We start from the raw sequence: 15,030 nt of genomic DNA, 5'->3' as shown, positions 1-15,030 counted from the left end.
ATTTTTAGATGAATGGGTAAAACTTGTTAACAAGGACAGAGACAACTTTCATAGCTTAATGCAGAGCAAAAATATGGTTAAAAAGCTTCTTCAGCACAGACAGAACCTACCTAGTAAATCAGCCAAACAGCAATGCCCGATAAGGAAATTTCACAGCCCTGAAATCTGAGCTCTGAGTGGCAACAAGCTGAGGGAGTGAACGCAGAACGAGGGGCTCGAGGAGGCAGGAGAAAGGGACCCCTCCCTTCCCTGTGACCAGGCTGTGCCCATAGCCTCCCGCTCTCTTCCATCTGTGGGACAGGCCACAGACAGCACAGAGCCACCTCATGTGCCACCAAATCAACCCCCACCTACTGAGGAGTAACACAACCTCTCTGGGGGTTAAACACGTTATGAAAAAAAAGAGGGGACTAAAGAATGTTGGGAAGCAAATTGCAATGAGTTGATGAATCCACGCATCACTGGGGCCTGCAGCTGGGGACTGCCTGCCTCTGGACGCCTCGCCCCCTCCCTGAACCACCTGAAACTTCCTGCTCATCCGCTCTACTTCCTATAGCACTGACACTCGCTGTTTGTTTTAAACTGGCCACATGAGGAAGGAATTAGGAAGAAACAGAAGACATCATTGAGCCTTCCAGGGCTTAGGAAGGGTCAGAATCCTAGGGTTTTGCTGTGAAGTCTGAATAACTCAGAAGTGACAGGCTCCATCCTAAAAGCTTGTAATTGAGAACCAGATTGAGCTAGGAGTTCCGGCTCTGGCAGTAAGAAGCAGACTAGACCAAGCCTCTGCTGATAATAATTGTGAATTCTGGACAGAGTAGTTTTAAAAAACATTTGAAGGCAGGCCCTGGAGAAAACAGGGACAGGTGTGGCCCTGATCACAGAAAGGCTGGGGGCAAGTCGTGACAGGGCAGCGCTCCGGGACCGCAGCCAGGGGCCCACTGGAGCAAGCAGGGTGCGGGAGGACCACGAAGTGCACATGCAGACTACCCGCGACTCCTTGGCTGAACACAAAGCTGAGCCCAGCACAAAGGAACTGCGGGCAGGCCCAGGGCAAGGGAGACGGCACAAGGTCCCAGTCCAACCACGTTTGAGTGCAGTGGTCATGACTTTGAGGTTTCCACTGAAACCTCAGAAGACATTATAAATCCCATAGAATCAGAGACCAGAGACCAGGAACCAGGACTTAGGGCAAAACAAAAATCAAGTGTCACCAAAAAGTCTAGAATCAAGCCTCCAAGGACTGAGGAAAACTGCCAGGCACTGAACTGTCTGCAAAAATAAAGCTCTGTGTTCTCCAGAGGAGGGTGACAGAGCCCAGAGTCCACACAGCATAATATCCAAACCACCCAGCACACAGCAACATGGTTTCGACATGTGTAGAAGTAGAACCAGTAACTGACTATAACCAGCAGAAAAAACCGATCAGTAGCACACCGATGAGTGGCCCAAGTGTCAGAATCAGCAATAAGAAATTTAATATAGCAATCAGACGTATGTTTAAAAATATACAGGTATCAAGGGTGAAGTGTGTTTTAAGTGATAGAAAGGGTGAAGAGATGAGAACCGTCAGGAGACCTGTAAAACTGTAACACAGGAACCAAATCAAAACATGAGATCCGAAAGTGTGAAGAATTCCTTGCACGGGTTACAGCAGATCAGACCCGATGAAGCCGCACACCTGACCTTTAAAACAGCTCCGTGAAGCGAACCAAGACACACAAACAGAAACTCACTAGCAATCCCCAGACGACAGCAGCAGCCTCAGAAAGGAACAGGAGGGCAGGACAGGAAAAAACACCCGGCAGGGGCTTGGGCGACTTTAACCCGGCCTCTCAACCTCAGGTGTTCAGACCCGAGGAGCAGCTGGCACTTGGTGGGGGTCACAGAAGGCCCTGCACCCTCCTCCCCAGCTGCCCCCGCGCCCAGCATTTCCCACCTTCTCCCTCTGCACCCGCCGCTCCCTCGCTCTGGATCCTGGCTCCACGCAAGGTCTTGGTCTCTGCGGATCTCTACTAGGGTGTTTTCTGCCTGCCAAACTGAGCTCTCAAGGGTTAATTTTTGTCTTTGATGTTTTTGTCCAGAATTTCTGACGTACTGCACAGCAAGAAGGACTTAAAAAAAAATCTAGTCCTCCATGGAGTGGGCCATGGAAGTTCCCATCATGCTTAGACCTGCTCAGATGTCCTCTCTTCAGTGGGAAGATGCCCACAGTCCACCCCCGAGTATGCGGTGCAGCACGTGCTTGGAAACAGGGTGTAGACTGAGCGCCTGGCTTCAACAGAGCACGCTCAGGAAAGGCTTTGGTGTGAGTGAGACAAGCCAGCAAGAGCCATGTTCCTAGGCTTAATGCGGCTCTTTCAATGACACTGTTTCCTGGGAAAAGATTCCTCCAAGGACACTTGAGCAATTAACCCATGCTGAATCCAGCTGACTTTTCCAAATAACTCACAGAAATTCAAAATAAGATTAAACTTTAACTCATTCATTCTTTAACCAGTATTGTAACGTTCTATGACAAACATGCTTAAAACCTACCTAGTCAGAAGAATTATTTTGACATATTTAAAATTCAAACTATATCCTTAAGGAAATCTACCTACACATCTACCAAGAAACAATGTTGACAATCTCGTGTGCTGGATAAAAACTGCCAAGGCTACTACTGACTGTACCTCAAGCTCCTGTTGGTCAAATATGGCCTCACTGGAGACGGCTGGGTGGCTGAGGACAGTGACTGCTGTAAGAGGATCATTGAGGGCTGCAGGCTTTCAGGAGACATTTCACTGAGGTCAGGGGACACAGCTGCTCCATCATCTGAATTTAAAAACAAAATAAGAATGACACTGCATTTTCAATCACAAACATCTCTTTACTATTTTCTTTTTAACTTTTTTTTAAATTGCAGTACAGTCAGTTACAATGCATCAGTTTCTGGTGTACAGCACAATGTCCCACTCATGTGTATACATACATACATATATTCGTTTTCATATTCTTTTTCATTTAAGGTTAGTATAAGATATTGAATATAGCTCCCTGTGCTATACAGAAGAAATTTGTTTTTTTTTAAAACACAGTGCACTGAGCATGTTAAACCAGATATATGATTTCTACCTCACCAAGTGTTAGCCAACCAAAATGTTCAAGGCTTTCCCACTCCCTGCTTTCTGGCCTCTGTCCTTCTTTTGTTCTTCTGTCTGTCTCTTTAGAGCCAACCAAAGCCACCTCCCAGACTTCAGCCCCTGGTCCAGTTCTGGTCCATTCTCTGCCTTGGTAAGCACTCACTGCTTCAGAAACCCCAGCTCTGAACACTCCCAAGTGTGCGCCATGGCCCCAGGAACTGTTCTCTTTCCCCTTGTTCACACCATAAACTGACACCAATTCCAACTGTCCCATGTGCTTAGGGTGATGTTTACTGTCTTCATCTGAGCAGCTGTGGGTGACATGTCTGACACTTCTCATTTGCCCCGAGCCCACTGATACAATTTCAACTAATCCTCTAGTCCAGGGGTTGTAAATTTTTTTGAAGAGCCAGGGAGTAAACAGTTTAGGTTTACTGACCACAGGGTCTGTCACAGCCACTCAAACTCTGCCGCTGAAGGCTGAAAGTGGCCAGAGATGACATGTAAACAGGAAGGCATGGCTGTGTTTCTATAAAGCTGTGGTGGTCTGGCAAGCCCTGTGCTGGACAGCTCCATCTGGAGCCCTCGCTCTGCCCCGAGCATGGGATGGTAACCCCGATTCAACGCTGCTGTAGCTACTCACCAGGGTGACCACAGAACAGCCAGTCCAATTCCCTGGGCACGACTTAACTGACCTCTCCGGCTTAGCCCCACAATCCCTGATAAACCCTGTGCTCCTTGCCAAGCTCAGTACCCAGTACTCACTGATCATGCCTGTGCTCCTGCCATCTCCTCCCCTCGTCACCCTACAACCAGGGCCTGCCTCGCCCCTCAGAGGCCGCCCTCCCCTGCCCTCGGCCGCCAGTGCCCCCGGGACATGTGTGAATTGTGCTCAGACATCTCACGGCACACGAGCGTGTACCTGGACAGAGCTTCCTGCCTTCATCTTCTCTCCCCACCCCGACTCCAAAGAGTAAAAAACCATAAACGAGGACTGTCTGGTTGCCCATAATATTTAGCACAATGTCTTTCAACAGTAGATAGTCCAAAATTTTCTCAGCTTTGGGTTTTTTCATATTCAAAATGATATGAGATCATTCTAGAAAACTAAAGCCATACAGAAAAGTGCAAAGAAAATAAAGTCAGCTGAAATTCTCCTGTCACTCTCTGTGGCACATCCATAAACAGATACACGTACATAGCAATGCACTTTTTTTTTTTAAATCATTTTCACGTTTCCATGGTAAGGGGCACACACATGCACCACCACTGCACAGCACCACGGCATGCTACCATTCCGGTACACCACCTAATGATGGGCACTGAGGCATCTCCAGTTTTCAGCATAAAACCAAGACCAACAAAAAAAAGCCACAATGAGCACCTAGAAACACATTCCCTTGTGCCTTTCCATGTGATCAATTCCCGCAAGATGACTTGCTAATCAATGGCTGTACAGATAAAGATACATGTGCACATGTGTTTTAAAGTCTAGCATGTCCTCAGGTGCCCAGTGGACGGCTGTACCAACTTAACCCGCCCCCAGCAGAGTGTCAGAGAAGCCCCACTTCGTGTGCACCAAGAGCCTTGTTAAAAATGTGGATCCTGATTTCTCAGGTCTGGGCTGTGGCCTGAGGGCCCACACCTCTTTCCTATGTGCCACCGTCACTGCTGGCCCTGGGGCCACACTTTGACCATCGAGGCAGCAGAGCACTGTTTCCCTCTCTCCCCTCAGGCTTTGTCTTTCTCCCTCGCGGTCTGTGTTTCATCAGTTACTGGCCTGGTCGCACATCTTCCTGGTGGCACATAGAAGCCATCTCTAGTTCTCCTTCTCTGGGCCACCCGTATGTGTCCCTTGGCTGCCTTTCTTACAGGTCTGTAAGGGCTCTGAGAAAGTCACCTGCGTGAGCAGCTGCTGCATCCTGAACAGCTGGCTGAGACAAGAACTGCCTGAGCTGGTCCTGGAGGGAAAGCAGCGCACGGCCTGCCTTCAGGACGCACAGTGTCAGAGCTGGCCCCTCAGCAGGCCCAGGTCCCCTTGTCCTGGGGGACAAAAGGCCTCAGCAAGGAGGGCGCAGGCTCTCCCCTCAGCAGGGGTCGGCCTTGGGGAGGGCACTGCCCCGAGGGACTCACCTGACCTTGCAAAGCCTGGTAGTGACAAAGGGCTCGCCCTTCCCCGGGCTGTGGGTAAGCATCCTCCTCTGCCCTGGGGTCTCCCCTGCCACGTGCTGCCTCGGGTCGGGGTGAGGATGCGATGGTTTAACAAGGTTAGGGCCATGTTAACTACTGCTAGTATGATCAGGTGTTTCCCAAGTCGCTGAAATTTCACCCAGACACCTATGTCATAAATATCATACTTTCACCTTTTCTTGCCAAGACTCCTACAACACAATTTTGTCAGACACTCATGACATACAGTTCTCTAACTCATAAAGTCATGGCACTCTGTAGGATTGTAGAGCAGGCACACAGCTAGATATGAGCAGAGAAAGGGGTACCCGGGCCAAATGGCAGGAACTGAGCAGGAATGAAGGGTATGGGGCCAAATGCAAGAAACCCTACATCATGTAAGCACCAGGAGTCCTTGGGTAGAAAAGAAAGGCAGGAACCTCTGGGCTGAAAAGCAGTCTCACATTTTGGAGTGACAAGCGGCCTGGAGGCTGACAAAGAAAGGTGGGGAAAGGCAGGAATCTACAGTGTCCCAATACAACCTTTTACTCATTGTGCCCTCATTTCCAAAAAATTGGCCGTGCAGATTACAAATACCTATCATGTACCAATGCCATGACGCCAATCTGGACTAAATAAGGACAATAATCCTTCCTCCCTTCAGGAAGGTGGAGTTGGGATGAAACCAGGAGATACGACCCCAAACCCTTCACTTCCTAATGAATATTCCACCCATTCATTTGTACTCTATGTAACCAACTTGGCAAAGAAACTCAGCACAGCCGCTCACCTGAGCCTGCCCGCTCTCCCCTTGAGAGTGTGCTGTCCATGCCTTGTAAATCCTCACTTCACTTTCTTAATCGCCATGTCTCATCTGAATTCTTTCTGGGATGGTTCAAGAACCTGCACGCCGGTTACATCTACCGGCAACAGGATCTTATCTAATCGAATGACTGCACTGATGTCCACGGGCCAACGGAGGATCAGACCAGGGAAGCCGCCACAAAGATGCAGGCAGACCACAAGGAGAGCCAGACCAGCCACAGCAGCAGCATCCAGAGCAGGACACACCAGAGGCCATAGCAGGCAGTGTGGGGACATGGGGACTGGGGACATGGGCATGGGAGGGCACGGGAGGAGACAGAGGTGACTCTGGGGTGCCGAGCTCGAATACTCAGCAGACAGTGTTATTCACTGTGACAGGAAACGCTGGCTAAGGGACAAATTTAGTTGAACTGTGGAAATGCTGTGGTTTACATGCACCGCGCCCTCCAGCCAGACATGAGAACTGGAGAGCCATCATAAATGCTGTGGCAGGAATTACAGGACTGGGGAGTAATGGGTGAGAAAACTCAAGAAGAGTGGGCAGAGTGAGCCACAAGTGATGGACGCAACCACAAGGATGTCTAATGTGCAAAGAATAGTCAGGGAGAAGAATTCCGAAAGGACGCAGGAGGGGGAACGTTAGGGAAATGGAGAGCAGCACTCCAGACCAAAGGCAGAGCCAGAGCAGGGCTGGCCTCAGCCTCAGACAGGCGGCCAGGGTCCACAGACACAAAGTGAGGCAGGCCCAGGCACACAGGCCCTGCAGAGTCTGGCTGTGATGAGACCCGGAACAATGCTTCCAAAGGGTGACTAGGCTGGGGGCCCTTGTTTGGGGGGGTCAACATGCAGGGAGAGAACACAGACTTCTCTTCAAAAAGCGTGTTCAGAGTAAACGCTGGCACCAGGAGGTGGGGAGGCCTGGGGGTTCTCTGGGTGCCACTCCCACCACGGCATCATTCTTGGTGTCACACACACTCATCACACGCCCGCCGTCACTCAACCAGTGGTCAGTCCATCTGAACCCAAAGACTTCGGCACTGACAGACCTGCTCTGACAAAACAAGATGTGGTTCAAACAATTTTAGTTAAGGCTGTAGCTCTTTCATCAAGAAGCGTGTGTACTGACCTACAAAACTGTGTTTAGGTCATTTCTTTAGTTCGTGCTTTTCCAATTTGCTGCCAGCGAGGTTCACCAACTGAGCCCAGATGGAAAACATGGGCTCAGTGAAGCGCAGGTCGGTGCCGCTGAACACCGGGCAGGGAGCTGAAGACGGAGCACAGAGGCCTTCAACGTGTGTCCAGGGAGCAGAGCACGTGGATGTTCTGAAACCTGTCAGAGCGGCGAGTCTTAATTCTGAAACACCACGTGTAGATGTAAGTCTTTTTACATCTGAAAATAATGTTAAAAGATGACGCTGGAGGCAAAGAATTACATGTACAGTAAATAGAAACTAAATGTTTTCTTTACCAACGTGTCAGCAATAATTACATCAGGGTGGTGGTTACTAAATTTTTAGGTATTTTCTACAGCATGCACATATTCCTGTAATTATCAAAAATAGTGTTTTATTGAAAGATATGGTCAGGTCTTAGTTGGGTTACATCAAAGTAATATAAATCACTTTCTCTATGTATCCCTAATTCACAGGTTTAAGATGACACTAGCTGCCACATAAACCATGTCACTCAACATAATTATTATAGATTTTGTACATGAAGAAAGATCACTTAAGGGAATCATATTTAGGTTTGTTTTGAAAGTTAAGCTGTTTGATAAATAAATTTCATTAATTCACAGTTTAAAAATAATGAAAACTTATACTTCCACAGTACCTTCTAAGTAGCTAATGCCCTTTCATATCTTTTTGAGGCTAAAATAAGACAAATGAGATACTAATCTATGTAATCCTGTGAGATAGGTCCCATTCACCACTGGAGTGTGAGGTGAAAAGGAAGAAAGGCAGATGGGCTTCCTGAATTTGGATGGCGTCCTAGAAGGCAGACATAAACGGCCAGAATCAAGTTCTTCCCACTCACCCAGGAACTGAACACAGATTCACTTACCGGCTTCAGCTGGTTCAGGGGGCACACACGACAGGCAGGAATGTCACAGAGCTGCACAGTGATCCCGCCCTTCGGGGTGATGGGAGTCACAGTGCCTTCTCCAAACTCCTCGCACATGACTTGTCCTCCCACGTGGAACCGACTGTCGATGCCTCTGACCACAGCCAGGAGCACTGTGAGGCCCCCCACCCCCGGGTCCTCGGAGTCAGGAAGCTAGCCCCCCCACAGGGCCCAGCACAGACAGACAGCAAGCTTGAGGGGCAGAGTCCAGAGCGCTGCCTGCTTCTTACACTTACAATTAAGCTGAATTCATTTCTAGACTAGTTTCTTCAGTCTTTTTTTCCAGGAACAAAATATTTAAAAATATATCTTTGAATAAAATGAAGTGTTTAACAGGGGAGGGTGGAGCTAAAGTGTGAGAGACATGCTTGGAACGCACAAGGTCCTGGGTTCAATCCCCAGTACTTCCATCGAAAAACAAAATAAATTAACAAATAATACTAATTACCTACCCCCTGAAAAAACAAAACAAACAAAAAGAAAACTAGAGCCTTTTAAAAGGAAATTTCAAAGGGAAATCCACATCCTACAAATTTCTGGGAATACAGTTGTATTTTTTTAACACTAATTAGAAATAGTAACTTTTTAAATGTTTGAGTTTCTAATTGTCTATAGATAATATAGAGAGATAAAACAGAAATTCATGTTAATTTTATATCCAGTGAATTTGGTAAAGTCACTTAAAAATTCTAGCAGTTTATATGTAAGTATTTTAGTACTGAATATTCTACATACACGGGCAATTTGAGAATGATGGTTCTGTTCCTACGTTTGCAACCGACATATCTTCTATTTACTTTTCTTCCCTTATTGGACTACCAGCTAGGACCTCCAGTGCAGTGCCACAGAGTTGTTCACAATATACATTAATTATCTTTTTAACATCCATTGGTTCAGTGGAAATAGCCCCCTTTCATTTCTACTATTTCTGCTTTCTCCCTTTTTCCTTAGTTGGTGTGGCTAGAGATAATCAATTTTATTGATTTTCTCAAAGAGTCAAATTTTGGTTTCACTGCTTCTCTGTTTCCTTGTCTTTAACTTCATTCATTTGTGCTCTGACTTTTATTATTTATTTTCTTCTTGCTTTAGGTTAAATGGCTCTTCTTTCTCTAGTTTCCTAAGGCGGAATTTTAGACTCCTGCTTTCGGATTGGTCTTCTTGTCTGATATATGAATTCAATCATACACATTTCTCTCTAAATACCGTTTTCTGCATCTCACAAATTTTGACAAGTGATATTTTCCATTTCTTTTAGTTCAAATTATTTTTCACCTTCTCTTGAGATTTCTTCTTTGTCTCACGTGTCATTTAGAAGTGTATGGCTCCATCTCCAAATGTTTTGGAGTTTTCCAGTATCTCCTAGAAACAGATTCGTACTTTAATTCCATTCTGGTGTGAGAATATAGTTTATATGATCTCGGTTCTTTTAAATTTGTCAAGCTGTGTTTTACGGCCCACAGTGTGGTCTACCTTGGTAAACGTCCCACGTGAACTCGAAACGCAGCGTGTTCTGCTGCTGCTGGATGAAGTCGTCTACAGGTGTCAGTTACCTCCAGGTGACTGAGGATGCTGCTCAGTTCAGCTGTCTACAGATTTTCACCCGACTGGATCTACCAATTACCAATAGACAGGCACTGAAGTCTCCAACTGTATAGTGGATTCATCTATTTCTCCACGCAGATCCATCAGTTTTGGCTTCCTGTTGCTGAGTGTATACATAGCGAAGATTATTGTGCCTTCTTGGGGAATTGACTCATTTTTCATTACGTGATGTCCCTCTTCATCCTTGGTAATTGCCCCTGATCTGAAGCTTGCTCTGTCTGAAATTAAGATAGCGACTTGAGTTTTCAACAGTGCTAGCATGGTATTTATTTCTACTCCCTTTTATTTTTAATGTATCTGCATCTTTACAATTAAACTGCATTGCTTACAGAAAATCTTGTTGGGTCTTGTTTTTCAGCCACTTGGTCAGTTCTGTTCTTTAATTGGTATATTTAGAGCATTCACATTAAAGGTAATTTCTGATATAATCAGATTAGTATCTACTGTATGTATGACTGCTTTCTATTCATGGCTCTTTGTTTTTTACCTCTTCCTCTCTTCTTCTGTCTCTTTTATGAGAAACCTGAAGTTTCCACAATCCTGTGTCAGGAAAGGGGAACACTCAGTGGTGCCAGGCTCCCAGGATGCAAGTGTGGCCAGTGGGGAGGGGCAGGGCTGAGGGACGTCTCTGTGACAGGCCTTCTGTGTTGAGGTTGTGTCTAAAGAGCTGGTCACTGATAAGATGGCCTGCAGGCTAATCCAATGCAGACGGCAAACTGAGGCCCACAGTGGGGAGTCTGTCCATGGTCCCTGGGCAGTTGGGACACAGCTGGGACCCAGTCTCTGAGCAGGGAACACCTGGACAGCAGGCAGGCACTCACCTTGGTCCCAGCCATCAGCACCAGCCCCACAGCAGCCATGCAGGTACTCCCAGTGATCTTGATCTTCTCCAGGACCTGGTAAGCTTTTGTCCATGAGCTTTGTTTAAAACACAAAACCGTTAAACATCACATAACATAGTAGACAAGTCACTGCAGTGTACGGCCACCAGAAGCAACTGTGGAACGGACAGACATGTGCTGGAAAGCAGTGTGTCTTCTTCATCTGGCTACGAGGCAAGTTCTGGGACTGAACTGGGAAACACAGGGGCCCCTGCAAAGGCATTTAAAACAGGAGCTGGTGGAAGCATGCAAAACACACCATCTTTCAGCAGCTGAGCTCACAACCACCCAGAAGGACGACGCGGTCCCCAGCGAGGGAAGAAGACCGGGCACAGACATGGGACCCGGAGTAGAGGGTGCAGAGATGCCCGCCTGTCCATCCTGCAGAGGCGAGGCCGCCCACCTGAGCCCAGCATTTATAAGGCAGGGTACAAGCGCCATCACCCCACCTCCCAGCCCAGCGTCCACCCTCCTCAACCTAAGGCAAAGCCCCGTCCTCAACTGTCAAGGTTGGTCGGGATTCCCAAGGAGACAAAGTGTATGTGCTCCCCCCCACCATCGACAGAGAACACGCTACAGTGGAGGACACAATTTCGAATTGCTGGCGGCTGGGCACCCGGGTGCCCTCGGCCCCAGGGAGTCAGGGCAGTGGGGTGGCCCTTACCTCATATCCAAGTCAGCGATGGTCTCATTCAGGGGGCGCAGACACTCCACCCCCACGTTGCTGTCATCCAGCTGGATGTAGAAGTCACTGAAGTCGGGGATGGAGGCGAGCATGACCCCCACCTGAGAGCAGGACTGGCAGTAGAGGTCCTGGGGGTCCAGGACAGGCAGCCCACTTGGATGGGGCAGAGGGGCCCCACTCAGAGCACACTGAACCCCCTCATCCCCAGCCTTCTCCGGCCTCCTGCCCGAGCCACTCCCCGAGGGCCACCAGCTGGGCCTCGGACACTCCTGCCTGCTCACGGCCCTTCAAGGCTCCTCATTACCAGTAGCGGTGCCCCAGGATGCGGGATGGGGGACACAAGACCCCTACCATCCTCCTACACCCCTCAGCTCCATCCTGTTCCCCCCTCCCCACTTCTCCTTCCTGTCTCTCCGCCCAGCTTCTGTAACCCACACACCATGAAAGACTGGGTCTCCCATTACCAGGAGATCACATTTCCTCCGTTGGATGATGTCCTCCTATCCCTGGATTCCTGGGGCACCCCAGGCCCACCTCTGACCCCTGTTCCCCTCCCCATCCTAGAGACCGACCCTCCAGTGCAGCTCCTGCAGGTGCCCCTCATCCCTGCACCTCAGGGCTCTCGCCAGGCCCAGCCCTTGCAGACATGCTCACCACACATCCTGGGGCCACGGAGTAGATTAAGACAACTATGAAGTTGCACAAGACAGCACGGATCTGGATGATCATCAGGCGCCCTGGAAAACGCTGAGCAATAAAATACTTTTAAAAACACAGAATCTTTTACACACTTGTTTGTGGCCACAATACACAATTCATAATACAGAACGTCCAGAACCATCTGAATGCAGCTAGATCCTCACCCACAATTCATCCTCCACACACATTTCCTGGCTGTTTTCATATAATTCATCTCCCCAAATTAAAAAACTGGAAACTGACATCTTTACATTTAAAATAGTAGGAGTTCCCACCATCTGCCCGGCCCTGTGACACTGACTGGCCCTGAAGTTCACTGAACAGATTAACTTGACATTTTTATACTATTGCACCCTTCTATATCAGAAAAGGTAAGAATTTCCCTTTATTTGTGTTTTCTTTTATATGCTTTAAGTGTTATCATTTTCCTCACACAGGCTGTATACAATTGTTACTGAAGTATTAGAAATTTTATTTGAAGCCCATTTAAATACATTTTTGAAAAATTCAACAAATGATTTCACGGAGGTCTTCTTTGACTCACATTTCTGAAATTAGAAATTAAAACAACAACAGAGACCACAGGACCTGAGAGAAAGCATGGACCAAAGCGCCCTGGGCCGCGCAAGCCGCTAGCCCTCTACCCCCCCGCCCTGTGAGGTCGGGGTCACTACGGTCCCTGCTCCACAGGTGAGGAACCAGGGCGCAGACACCACCAGCAAACTGCACTCCCTCTGCAGACCAGGACACAGGGCGGGTTGCTCAGCTCACTGAGCTGAGACAGGTACACACACAGACCAAACGGCAGCATGAGAACTAACTTCTCATGACACCAAAAAGAGACAACTGGTCGGACGTGAACAATGGAAAATGCCCCTAGAACAGGAACCACAGTTACGTAAAGGCGGCCCAGGGGGTGTTAGCTGTTGGAACGTCCTCAGAGCTCACTGTCACTGTCTCAGACAGCGACTCTGCAGCCATGGCCAGGCTGGGCGTCCCGGACCCCACGGCAAGTGGCAGTTCACAGCCAGAGCTGAATTTCACAAAGGACCCCAACAGTGGGACGAGGCCACAAGGCAGGGGGACGCAGGGCAAATCAGGAGAGATAGCCTGTGCTCTACGGGGGAGAAGCTGTGGAGTGTGCCATGCCCGGGACACGACACAGGAGCACCGCAGCTGCACCAAACAGTTTGTGGAAGGCAGGGTAGCCGCTAAGTGACAACCTCCCTGATGTGCCTCAGCTCGGTGGCTGTGGAGTTTAAACAGTCCAGACAAACATGACAACTGCACAACCACATCCTTCTCCACTCAGCATTCCAACCTGTGCTCAGGGCTCCTGCCCTGTGTGTTGGGCCAGGAGAAGGCGTGGCCCGGCTCCCTGAACCACATGCTCCCGTGCAGGGGGCGGGGCACTCAAAGGCTTCCAACCAAATGACAATTAGGGAACCATGTAAATCACAGCTGCACAACCACACACCTCTGAAATAAATGTCCAGGTAACCCTGATGACAACTAAGAGAGTGACATTTTCATTCATTCCGACCCCCTTCCTTTCATACACAGCTCACACACACACAGAAAAAAAAAATTTCACAGCTCTCAGTGAGTCGAAATTTAAAGTTTAAAAAATACAGACAATCTACACTAAATAAATGAACACAGTCCCACACAGATACACTGTGGGAACCACTGGGTCAGAGGAAGGACGTGATGCAACACAAGAACAGGGAATAGATGGGAAACAGAAGAGTGATGGCAGGGCACCTGCAGGGGCTGGCAGGAGCTCTTGGGTTTCACACCAGGGTCACTGACCTCTGCTGAGGCTCCCTCTCCCTCCCCAAACAGGGAAAACCCAGAGGTTTTCTAACTTTGCAGTCACTGTCCATTCATCGGCCATGTCTAGTTTATCTAACCAGAACCGCAAACCCCCTCCCTGCCTTCCTCACCCCCTGCATGTGGCTCTCGGGGGATGGGGGGGGCCCTTCCTCCCTGAGGCCAGCCCTGCTGGGGCAGCAGGTGTAATAGGAAAGAACAAACCTGACTGCATATTAGATCTGCTCTTTTTCCTTTAACCCTGTGCTGTTTTCCAGGCTGTCTTACCAGCTCTGCCCCTTTTGTAAAACAATGTTGCCTTCAGCCTGAAATTGACAGGAGAGCCTATTCTCAAGGCTCTCCTCCTTAAGGATATGAACTCTTTTGCTCTCCTTTACACACAACAAGTTGCAGAATAGAAACTAACATTTGTTTGCAAGAGGTTTTACAGGGGCCCCATGACCTGACCCAAAGATGCACGAACAAAGAATTCCTGCACCAGGAAGTTTGCACCAACCACCCTCAAACCCTCTCCTTTTTAGTGTAAAAGGAGCCTGAATTCTCACTCAGAGAAGGTGGCTCTCGAGGACATTACCCTGCCATCTTCTCGGTCAGCTGTCTTTCCAAATAAAGTCACTATTCTTTACCCCAAAAACGCGTGTCCCGATTCTTAGGCCTCTCGTGCGTCTAGGGGAATTCAGTGTGGACTTGGAAACACAGGGAAGGAAGGCCAAGTCAGGACTCTCACCCTCCTGAAGGATCCCCTCTGCCATTGCTCAGAATACCACCAGGGGTTACTGGACAGTGGACGGGAAAATAGGGCTGCAACACGACCATGAGCACTGGGCCTGGGTGGGAGAGATGGGGGGTGCTGTCCGAAGCGCACCCGTACTCCTTCTGAGTCACATCACACCCACGTCCCCAGGACCCAGGGAGGCCTGGAACCCCACACAGCAGAGCGCATCCAAACCTGCAGATGCCCAGTGACTGGTTCACTGTGCACCCCTCTGGCGCCCTCCTCCCCGCTCCTCCTCCCTCTGCCCCACTGGCTCAGCGCTGGTCCCACCACATCCCCACCTAGGGCCAGCACTGCTGCAGGAACACCCTC

At 48.9% G+C, this 15,030-nt stretch overlaps 1 pseudogene; it reads right to left on the bottom strand.

Annotated features, from left to right (window-relative positions):
- Positions 1 to 11,765, bottom strand: part of LOC140699085 (E3 ubiquitin-protein ligase HERC2-like) — a 36,277-nt pseudogene extending 24,512 nt beyond the window's left edge.
- Between the last annotated feature and the right edge of the window lie 3,265 nt (positions 11,766 to 15,030).

The sequence above is a fragment of the Vicugna pacos genome, chromosome 1, assembly GCF_048564905.1.
Source record: "Vicugna pacos chromosome 1, VicPac4, whole genome shotgun sequence".
NCBI classification, from domain to species: domain Eukaryota; kingdom Metazoa; phylum Chordata; class Mammalia; order Artiodactyla; family Camelidae; genus Vicugna; species Vicugna pacos.
The sequence above is the reverse complement of the archived record's forward strand: the minus strand, read 5'-3'. Positions and strand labels throughout refer to the sequence as shown.